Consider the following 8,726-nt stretch of genomic DNA (forward strand, 5'->3'; position numbering starts at 1 on the left):
GTAAGGCCAGACACTATAAAACTCTTAGAGGAAAACACAGGCAAAACACTCTATGATGTAAATCACAGCAAGATCCTTTTTGACCCACCTTGTAGAGAAATGGAAACAAAAACAAAAATAAACAAATGGGACCTAATGAAACTGCAAAGCTTTTGCACAGCAAAGGAAACCATAAACAAGACCAAAAGACAACCCTCAGAATGGGAGAAAATATTTGCCAATGAAGCAACTGACAAAGGATTAATCTCCAAAATTTACAAGCAGCTCATGCAACTCAACATCAAGAAAACAAACAACCCAATCCAAAAATGGGCAGGAGACCTACATAGACATTCCTCCAAAGATGTACAGATTGCCAACAAACACATGAAAGGATGCTCAACATCACTAATTAGAGAAATACAAAGCAAAACTACAATGAGGTATCACCTCACACCAGTCAGAATGGCCATCAGCAAAAAAATCTACAAACAATAAATGCTGGAGAGGGTGTGGACAAAAGGGAACCCTCTTGCACTGTTGGTGGGAATGTAAATTGATACAGCCACTATGGAGAACAGTATGGAGGTTCCTTAAAAAACTACAAATAGAACTACCATACAACCCAGCAATCCCACTACTGGGCATATACCCTGAGAAAACCATAATTTAAATAGAGTCATGTACCCCAATGTTCATTGCAGCTCTATTTACAATAGCCAGGACATGGAAGAAACCTAAGTGTCCATGGACAGATGAATGGATAAAGAAGATGTGGCACATATATACAATGGGATATTACTCAGCCATAAAAAGAAATAAAATTGAGTTATTTGTAGTGAGGTGGATGGACCTAGAGTCTGTCATACAGAGTGAAGTAAGTCAGAAAGAGGAAATCAAATACTGTATGTTAACACATATATAAGGAATTAAAAAAAAATGGTCATGAAGATCTACGAGAGAATGGGCTTGAGGACACGGGGAGGGGGAAGGGTAAGCTGGGACGAAGTGAGAGAGTAGCATGGACATATATACACTACCAAATGTAAAATAGATAGCTAGTGGGAAGCAGCCGCATAGCACAGGGAGATCAGCTCGGTGCTTTGTGTCCACCTAGAGGGGTGGGATAAGGGAGGGTGGGAGGGAGATGCAAGAGGGAAGAGATATGCGAACATATGTATACGTATAACTGATTCGCTTTGTTATAAAGCAGAAACTAACACACTATTGTAAAGCAATTATACTCCAATAAAGATGTTAAAAAAAAGACATTGCCAGTTCTATAAAGTCAATTTCATCTGAAATGAATTCATGTCCTGAGTTTTATTTCATTGTTCTTTCTCAACATTAGATGTTTCCAAATGTGCATTATTTATTACTGCATAACAAATTACTACAACACTTTATGACTTAAAAAGCACACGTTGATTATCTCACAGTTTCTGAGTCAGGAATCTGGGTACAGCTTAACTGGGTCCTCTGCTTCAGAGTCTCTTACAGGCTGCAGTCAAGGTATTGACGGGGCTGTGGTCCCCTCGTGGCTTGTCTGGGGCAGGATCCATCTCAAGTTCATTTGACTGTTGGCATAATTCAGTTCTTTGTGGGCCATTGAGCCGAGGTCTTCAATCCTTTGCTGGCTGTTGACTGAAGACCATCCTCAATTCCGTGTCATGTGGGTCTCTGCAACATGGCAGCTTGCTTCATCAAAGTGTACAAGCCAAGAAATCAAGAGTCAGCTTGAAGGTGGAAGTTACAGACTGTATGACCTAATCAAGGAAGTGACATCCTACGATTTGTGTGGCATTGTGGTCATTAGCCATTAGATCCAACCAATACTCAAGAGGTGGTGATTTCACAAGTGTGTCAACACCTGGAGGCAAGGATCATTAGGCGCCATCTTAGAGGCTCCTACTACAAAGCGTTTGAAACTTGTTTGCAGACTTACTTAAAGTGAGAGGTGTTGTGGTTTTGTTTTCATTTCTTTCTCTTCTCACCCCAACTCCCCACGCCCTGCTTCCTCCTGTCTAGAAGTTTTGTAGTTATCTTTCCTGCCCCACCCCCAGGCCCCATCCCATAGCAGTCATGGGATATCATAGATTATCCTCAAACCACAGATGATTTAAGTCAATCTGTGGTCTCAAATGCGGCATATACACTAAAACTGGAATGATACAGAGATGATTAGCATGGCCCCTGTGCAAGGATGACATGCAAAGTCACGGAACATTTCATATTTAAAAGAATAAGAGGGGCTTCCCTGGTGGTGCAGTGGTTGGGAGTCCGCCTGCCAATGCAGGGGACACGGGTTCGTGCCCCGGTCCGGGAGGATCCCACATGCCGCGGAGTGGCTGGGCCCATGAGCCATGGCCGCTGAGCCTGCACGTCCGGAGCCTGTGCTCCGCAACGGGAGAGGCCACAACAGTGAGAGGCCCGCGTACCGCAAAAAAAAAAAGAAAAAGAATAAGAGGGGGAAGGGGAGGGGAGAGGAAGAAGAGAAGCAGGAGGAAAAGATTTGCCATCTCAGGACTGTGTCCATCCTCCAGTCTCTCTGGTGGACAATGGTTTAGAAGCCACAGCCCCAGGCAGCAAAGAGCAGTGGATATTTTTCAAGACCCAAGAGGACCCACCCTGGCACCTAACCTTGAAAGTGAGCGTGGCTCTGGTCTCCCATCTCATGTGGGATATCTAGTCTCTGCTATCATATCCCCAGTCTCTTAATAGCCCATTTTCGGGCCCAGAACCCGACAAGGCCACGACTACAGCCTTGTGTTGTGCATTCTCATTCTGTCTTCTCCATGGGGATATTTATCTTGATTTTGAGTCCAGCTATACTATTAACTTATTTTATTTGTTATCCACACTAGATCTTTTTTTTGCTTTTTTGAACATAGAGGTTGCATCAATGTGAAAATACTGAACCACTGCTATCCAAAATCTCCTCAGCCTACGATCTCTACTCCTTATAAAACAGCAAAATCTCCACAATTGGAGAAAGTTGTAGAGAAGAACCAGAAAAAGAAAAAAGGAAAGGAAAAGGAGGGGAAAGAAGAGGAGAGGGAAAGAAGGGAATAGAAAGGTAAGGAAAAAGAAAAGAAGCGGTTGCTTTTAATTAAATTGAAAGAGTGGGGGGAAAGTCTTTCTCCTGGAAAAAATGCATTGAAAACCCCCTTTCCCCTTGGCTTCCTTTCATCAGGCCTTCATTTCACTTATTACTTTTGCTAAAGATAGCTGAGAAGACAGAGGCATTGGGAGAGTTTGTGGCAATCTAATGTGTTTTATTTTAAAATGTTTCAATATCTTTTATTGAATATTGCAGTGTACTGAAAAAACTGAAAACTTCATACACAAAGAATAGGAAGAGGAGAAGAAACAGATTGAATACGTCGGTAAAAGAAACCCGTCAAAAGCCCAAGTGGTCTTAGTCCCACCACTGAATTCTGTATTTGGGTCCTGAAGGGAATGGCCTTGTTCGGTTTGCGGACCAGCTGCTGATGGGCCATGTCATGTTGCATCAGTGAAACAGGGAAGAGGCTGCACGCGTGGGTATAAGTGAGGGAGGAGTCACTGAGGCAAAGTGCTGCTTCACTGGGAGGAGAGGTTAGTCCCCCCTGACCCGGCAGAGCTTCCTATCCGACCTTTGCTTGTGATGCTGCCGCTGTGAGGGTTTTAAAGGCTTTGTTCAAAGATAAATTCTCTCAAGTTTCAGAACAGACAAACCAGGATTCAGTGTGCTCAAACACAACGAAGACAAAAAGAATGTTTTCTTATGGGCATCTAGTTTTCATTTTATTAGGAAATTTGGACAATATTCTGTGATAACTAAGAACACAAAAGGAAAAAAAGAAAAGAAAACCATGCGTGAGGACAGGCAAAAATGGAGCAAAGATGGAGCTGAATGGCAGTCAGTTGGATGTATTCATATCCATAAAACCAAACATTAGGAATCATGATTTTTGTTCAGCTGAGTTTACTGATTTGCACACTCAGGTGCTGGGCTGCATACCTATTTTTTCCATTAGATGTTTCCTATTAGTTTGGAAACTTTGCAGATGGGAAGACTTGAGGTACAAAAGAAAGCCAGGAAGAGAGTCCAGGACCATAGAATGGAGGAAAAACAAGCAGAATGGGAAGGAGGGAAGTCTTACCAACAGAATGGGTACCAGCAGCACCAGCCCATCTGGCAGCAGCATTGCTTCCGGCGGCAGCTCTTCTGCTGGCAGCAGCCCTTCCACCGCCACAGCTGCCCACGGTGTTGGGAGAGAGGACTCGGGAGAGGTGAGGAGGGAGACCCAGGAGGGGAGGGAGGTCTGATGCCGCCTTCTACGAAGCCCTTATGTACCATCTTGGGAGAAGGGGGAGGGAGCCACCCAGGACTCCTGACCAGTGGTCACTCCCTCGTTGTTGCCATTGCAGATTCCAAATGGGGTTGTCTGGGGTTATTCCTTGTTTACATTCTTATGGACTATATTTGACCCAATACATTTGCTAATTTTAGCTTTTCTCTTTAAAGTCATTTTAGAAACAAACCAAGAGATGCTAACATGTTGGAAGGGATCTTCATTTTCACAGAAACACAGCTGAATCTTTGAGATTTTGAATCAAGAAGGCACTTGATTACTACCAGCTCCTGTTCCGTTTCTCCTCAATGGTTTTCTCTCCAAATATTCAGTTGAAATCACCCTGCTTTAACAGAAACTTCGAGATGCAGATGAGTAAATATGAATATACAAATTGAAGAAGCTATTCTCTTTCAAAAGTTTCCCATTTGTTACTATTGTGTGCCTTCCACCTCATTAAATTGGCCATTTTCATTCTTGTGAAGTTACATGTTCACAGCTATATTTCCAAAATTTTTGGAATGAAACGAAAATAAAATTTGTAAATGAAATGACCCTCTTTTCTTTTTTAACCTCAAAAGTTGTCTATTAAAAGCCTGGATCCAAAGCTCTCCTCTCTCACTCTGCAATCTTTCCCTTGGTGCTCACATCCACACCCATGGTTTCCACCTCCACATGTATATGCCTGGACTCGTTCCTTCAGTGTGCACGTACAGCTTGGAAGACTCCGAACTTAGCCAACTTGCAGTCCAGCTTCTCCCTGCGGGTATCTCAGAGGCACTTCCAGTGTCAATTGCCCCAGACTCAAGTCCTAATCTTCTCTGCCCACCCCACCCCCACAAAAAGTACATTTCTCCACTGTTCCTTACCCACCAAATTGGCAATCTATTAAAAAAGTCATTTTTGAATCCTTCCTTTCTCTCAACCCGTATCTAGTCTTTCACCAAATTCTGTTGATTCTGCCTCTTTAAAAGCTCTCACACCTATTCACATATCTCTGCTCCACTGTGCTGCTCTCCCCTGTACAAGCACCCCCTGAGCAGCTGAAATGCTCTTTGGTCCACATACCACAGAAATGGTTTGGGATCACTGACAACACCACAATCAGCCCTGGGGACGACACAGCATTTCCTCTCACTCAAACTCCTGAAGAACAATCTTACCAGATTGGCAAAATGGGTTCTGAACAGCAAGCCTGTTGCAAATGAAGCTTGGGGGAAAGTCAGCCACCAAACATCCCCATCAAGGTCTCTGAAGTCTCAGTGATGGCTAGAGATGCTCCTACACCAGCTTGTGTGATGAATAGCCCACTTGCATTTCCATTTTTCCTACCTTATATTTTTACAGCTTCCATATTGGTCACCAACCCTCAAATCTCACCAGGATCCACAACTACATGCTTTACCTCATAGCCACAGAGTCCTTTTTTTCCCAACTTCCCCTGCATCTCTGGCCTCTGCCCCTGCACTCCTCAGGGTACCTGCCCTGCTCTCAGAATCACCTAAGTCAGGCTACTTAGCATAGTGTTTCTCTCAGACATCAACTGATGTCGTATCATCAAAGACAAAATTAGTTCCTCATCCAAAGCTAAACATACCAAGAACTACATCATCAAAATTCAGACTCGTCAGAGGATATATTTCTGTTTTTAAAATAATCATTACAGCCTGGGTGTGAGAAGACAAATCACAATGGTATGCTTCAGATGAAGAGGTAAAGAATAAAAGCTTCTAGCCTCAGCAGTTCCTACTGGTCACAAAGCATAATCATGGCCTCTGGCCTTGGCGGTGGACTTTGACTCTGTTGCCATTTTCACATCCCCATCTCCCAACATCACTTTATTGCAAACTCTTTGAGGTCAAAGATTATACCTTAAACTTCACTGTACTGACCCCCTTGGAAGGTCACAGACCACCTGGCCTAGGGGCTGTCCAATGATGGGTATGGTCTGCAGACCCCCTGACAACCCACACACACAGTAATGTTCCCTGGGCAGTGAGGGATGATAGAGATGTCTGCCCATCCCTGTTGACAGCCGGGTTCCCAGCATGCTTCCCTAGAACTTTTAGGCCTTTTCAAATTGCGTTGGAATATAGTTTTATGAAAAAATTATCAAAACTGAAAATGTGATGAAGACAAAGATATCTAAAAGTAATAAGAGATGATATCTAAAAGGGAAGTAATAAGAGATGATGGATTCTTCCATGTAAATCAAGCCAAATAGCAACGGGGAAATGATCATGTGTCTTCCCTCTCCCGTCCCCAGAGTCGGTATATAAGGGCCTCCCCCAGCAGAAGGCGGCATCAGACCTCCCTCCCCTCCTGCATCTCCTTCCTCATCTCTCTCGCGTCCTCCCTACTTGACACCGTGGGCAGCTGTGGCTGTGGTGGCTGCCTCGGCTGGGGTGGCGGCAGCTGCGCCCCGTGCAGATGCTCCCAGGTCGGCTGCTGCCCCAGCTGCTGCCCCTGCTGCTACGGCGGCCCTGGGGGCTGCTGCAGCGTCCCCGCGGTCTGCCGCCATCGCAGCACCTGGAGCTGCAGCCCGTGTGGCTGCGGCTGTGGAAGGGCTGCTGCCAGCACCAGAGCTGCTGCCAGAAGCAACGGTGCTGCCGGGTGGGCCAGCTCAGCTGCTGGCAGAGTTTGCAGGGATTGGGTTTGTCTGTTGGCAAGTCTTTCCTCCAGCCCTCCCCGTCTCTCCTTCCGTGACCTGGAAGTCACTCCTGTGCACTCAAGGGTTGTAATCTCTGCCACATCACAAATTGATAATTTCAAAAGACCCTGCTATTGAGGTGAACAATAAGAACTGTGCAAACAAGACAGCCCAGCCGCTGTAGACAATTCACATATTGAACAAACTTGAAAATCGAATCATAGTTACTTTTTTGCTTTTCTGAAATTCTTTTACACAACTTCAATGCCCGCACTTGTTTTCACTGTGCCCGTACATTACATGCCATTTCTTCTGTATTCTGCCCAGCAGTGCTGTACTGCTAAAAATGAAATCTTAAATAGAATAATGCACCATACATTGATGGCTAAAGACCTTTTTTTTTTTTCTACTTTTATTAATTGTCTTGCTATGAAAAGACCTTCTGTGGTCTCTAAATTCAGGAAAGCTAAATAAAGAAATCCTTGCTGGGAAGGATTTCCCCAGTTGTAAGATTCTTTTCTTTTACGATCATCAGTTGCACTGATGCGTTATGGAACAATCACAAGCAGGTCTCAGAGCTGCCTGATTTACCCACATTCTGTCTCCTTATCTCATTGTGACACTCATTTCTTTGAAGTCAATGGGAATGTTATTATTCTTTCCAAAAATTCCTACATCTCACCTTGGTTTGAAAGAACATGAACCCAGATTGAGTTGTTACCACTCCAGAATAACAGCTGGCGTTTCACCCCAAATCAGCCTACCCCATCCCTGAAAAGGATATTCTTAAGACAAATGTAATACATTTCCAAATCTGCCTTAAATCTTTTCTTTTCAAACCTCAGTTGGAAGTATATGGCCTCTGACACAAAACGCTTATCACAGAGAGTGATTTTTGTAAGAGGCCATGACCATGGATTGCCTCTGGCTCCTACATAGCAATGGCTCGGTGCCAGGATGTGTTGCGATGGATTGGGAACAGGTGTATGCAGGTGCTACCAAAGTTCACTGACCCAAGGTTAGGCCTGCACCTGATGATTTAGGTCCTAATTTCTTTTTTACTCTGGTACTACTCTTAGAAATGGTGAAAATATTTTAATTCTGCATTTGCCAGTTTCTGGGAGTGATTCTCCACCCCATTCTTATGAGAGGAACAAATAAATGAGCAAGACAGATCTAAGATGTTGATCAAGGCCCCCCCCACTCGTTTTACGCACATTAATGTGCAAGAGGATGAAAATTTTTGAAATTTCTGTGTGATACGGGGATAAGAATTACAATGACTCTTAGCCAAGCAATGCCAGGAATATACCATGAGTACCTGACTGTCAGGACCCAGGAAAATTCTCCTTGTGTGTAACTAAGTGAATGCAAGTCTAACAGAGAGAGAAAACGTCTACAAAATTGAAGGATCCAATTACTATACTTAGTAGTTTTAGAAACTGGGAAGAATTCATCTACACTGACTTGTGCCATCTCCTACATTTTTAGAAACTTAATCATTTACCTTTAAACAAGAGACTTTCTCAACAATTCAGAGCAAAGGATGGCCTCTGGCCTATTTTCTTTAGAAAGACTCCAGGTATAAAAAATCCGTGTCCTCCACTGTTGGCCTATCCCAATGCACCCTCACCCCAGTACTTCATATCTTCCAGATGTACAACTGAAACCTTCCCTGGTTTCATGTTTCCCCTGGTCCACTGTAGACTTAGATGAGAGTCTGCTCATCAAAACTCTTTATAGACCTGAGGGCAGTCTTC

At 43.9% G+C, this 8,726-nt stretch overlaps 1 non-coding gene across 1 annotated transcript; it reads left to right on the forward strand.

Moving 5' to 3' along the window:
- The first annotated feature begins 2,113 nt into the window (after nt 1-2,113).
- On the forward strand, nt 2,114-2,217 carry LOC116757266. The gene has a single exon (XR_004350913.1). It is a non-coding gene; the product is annotated as a U6 spliceosomal RNA (small nuclear RNA).
- Nucleotides 2,218-8,726: the final 6,509 nt, after the last annotated feature.

This window comes from Phocoena sinus, chromosome 7, assembly GCF_008692025.1.
Source record: "Phocoena sinus isolate mPhoSin1 chromosome 7, mPhoSin1.pri, whole genome shotgun sequence".
NCBI classification, from domain to species: Eukaryota; Metazoa; Chordata; class Mammalia; order Artiodactyla; family Phocoenidae; genus Phocoena; species Phocoena sinus.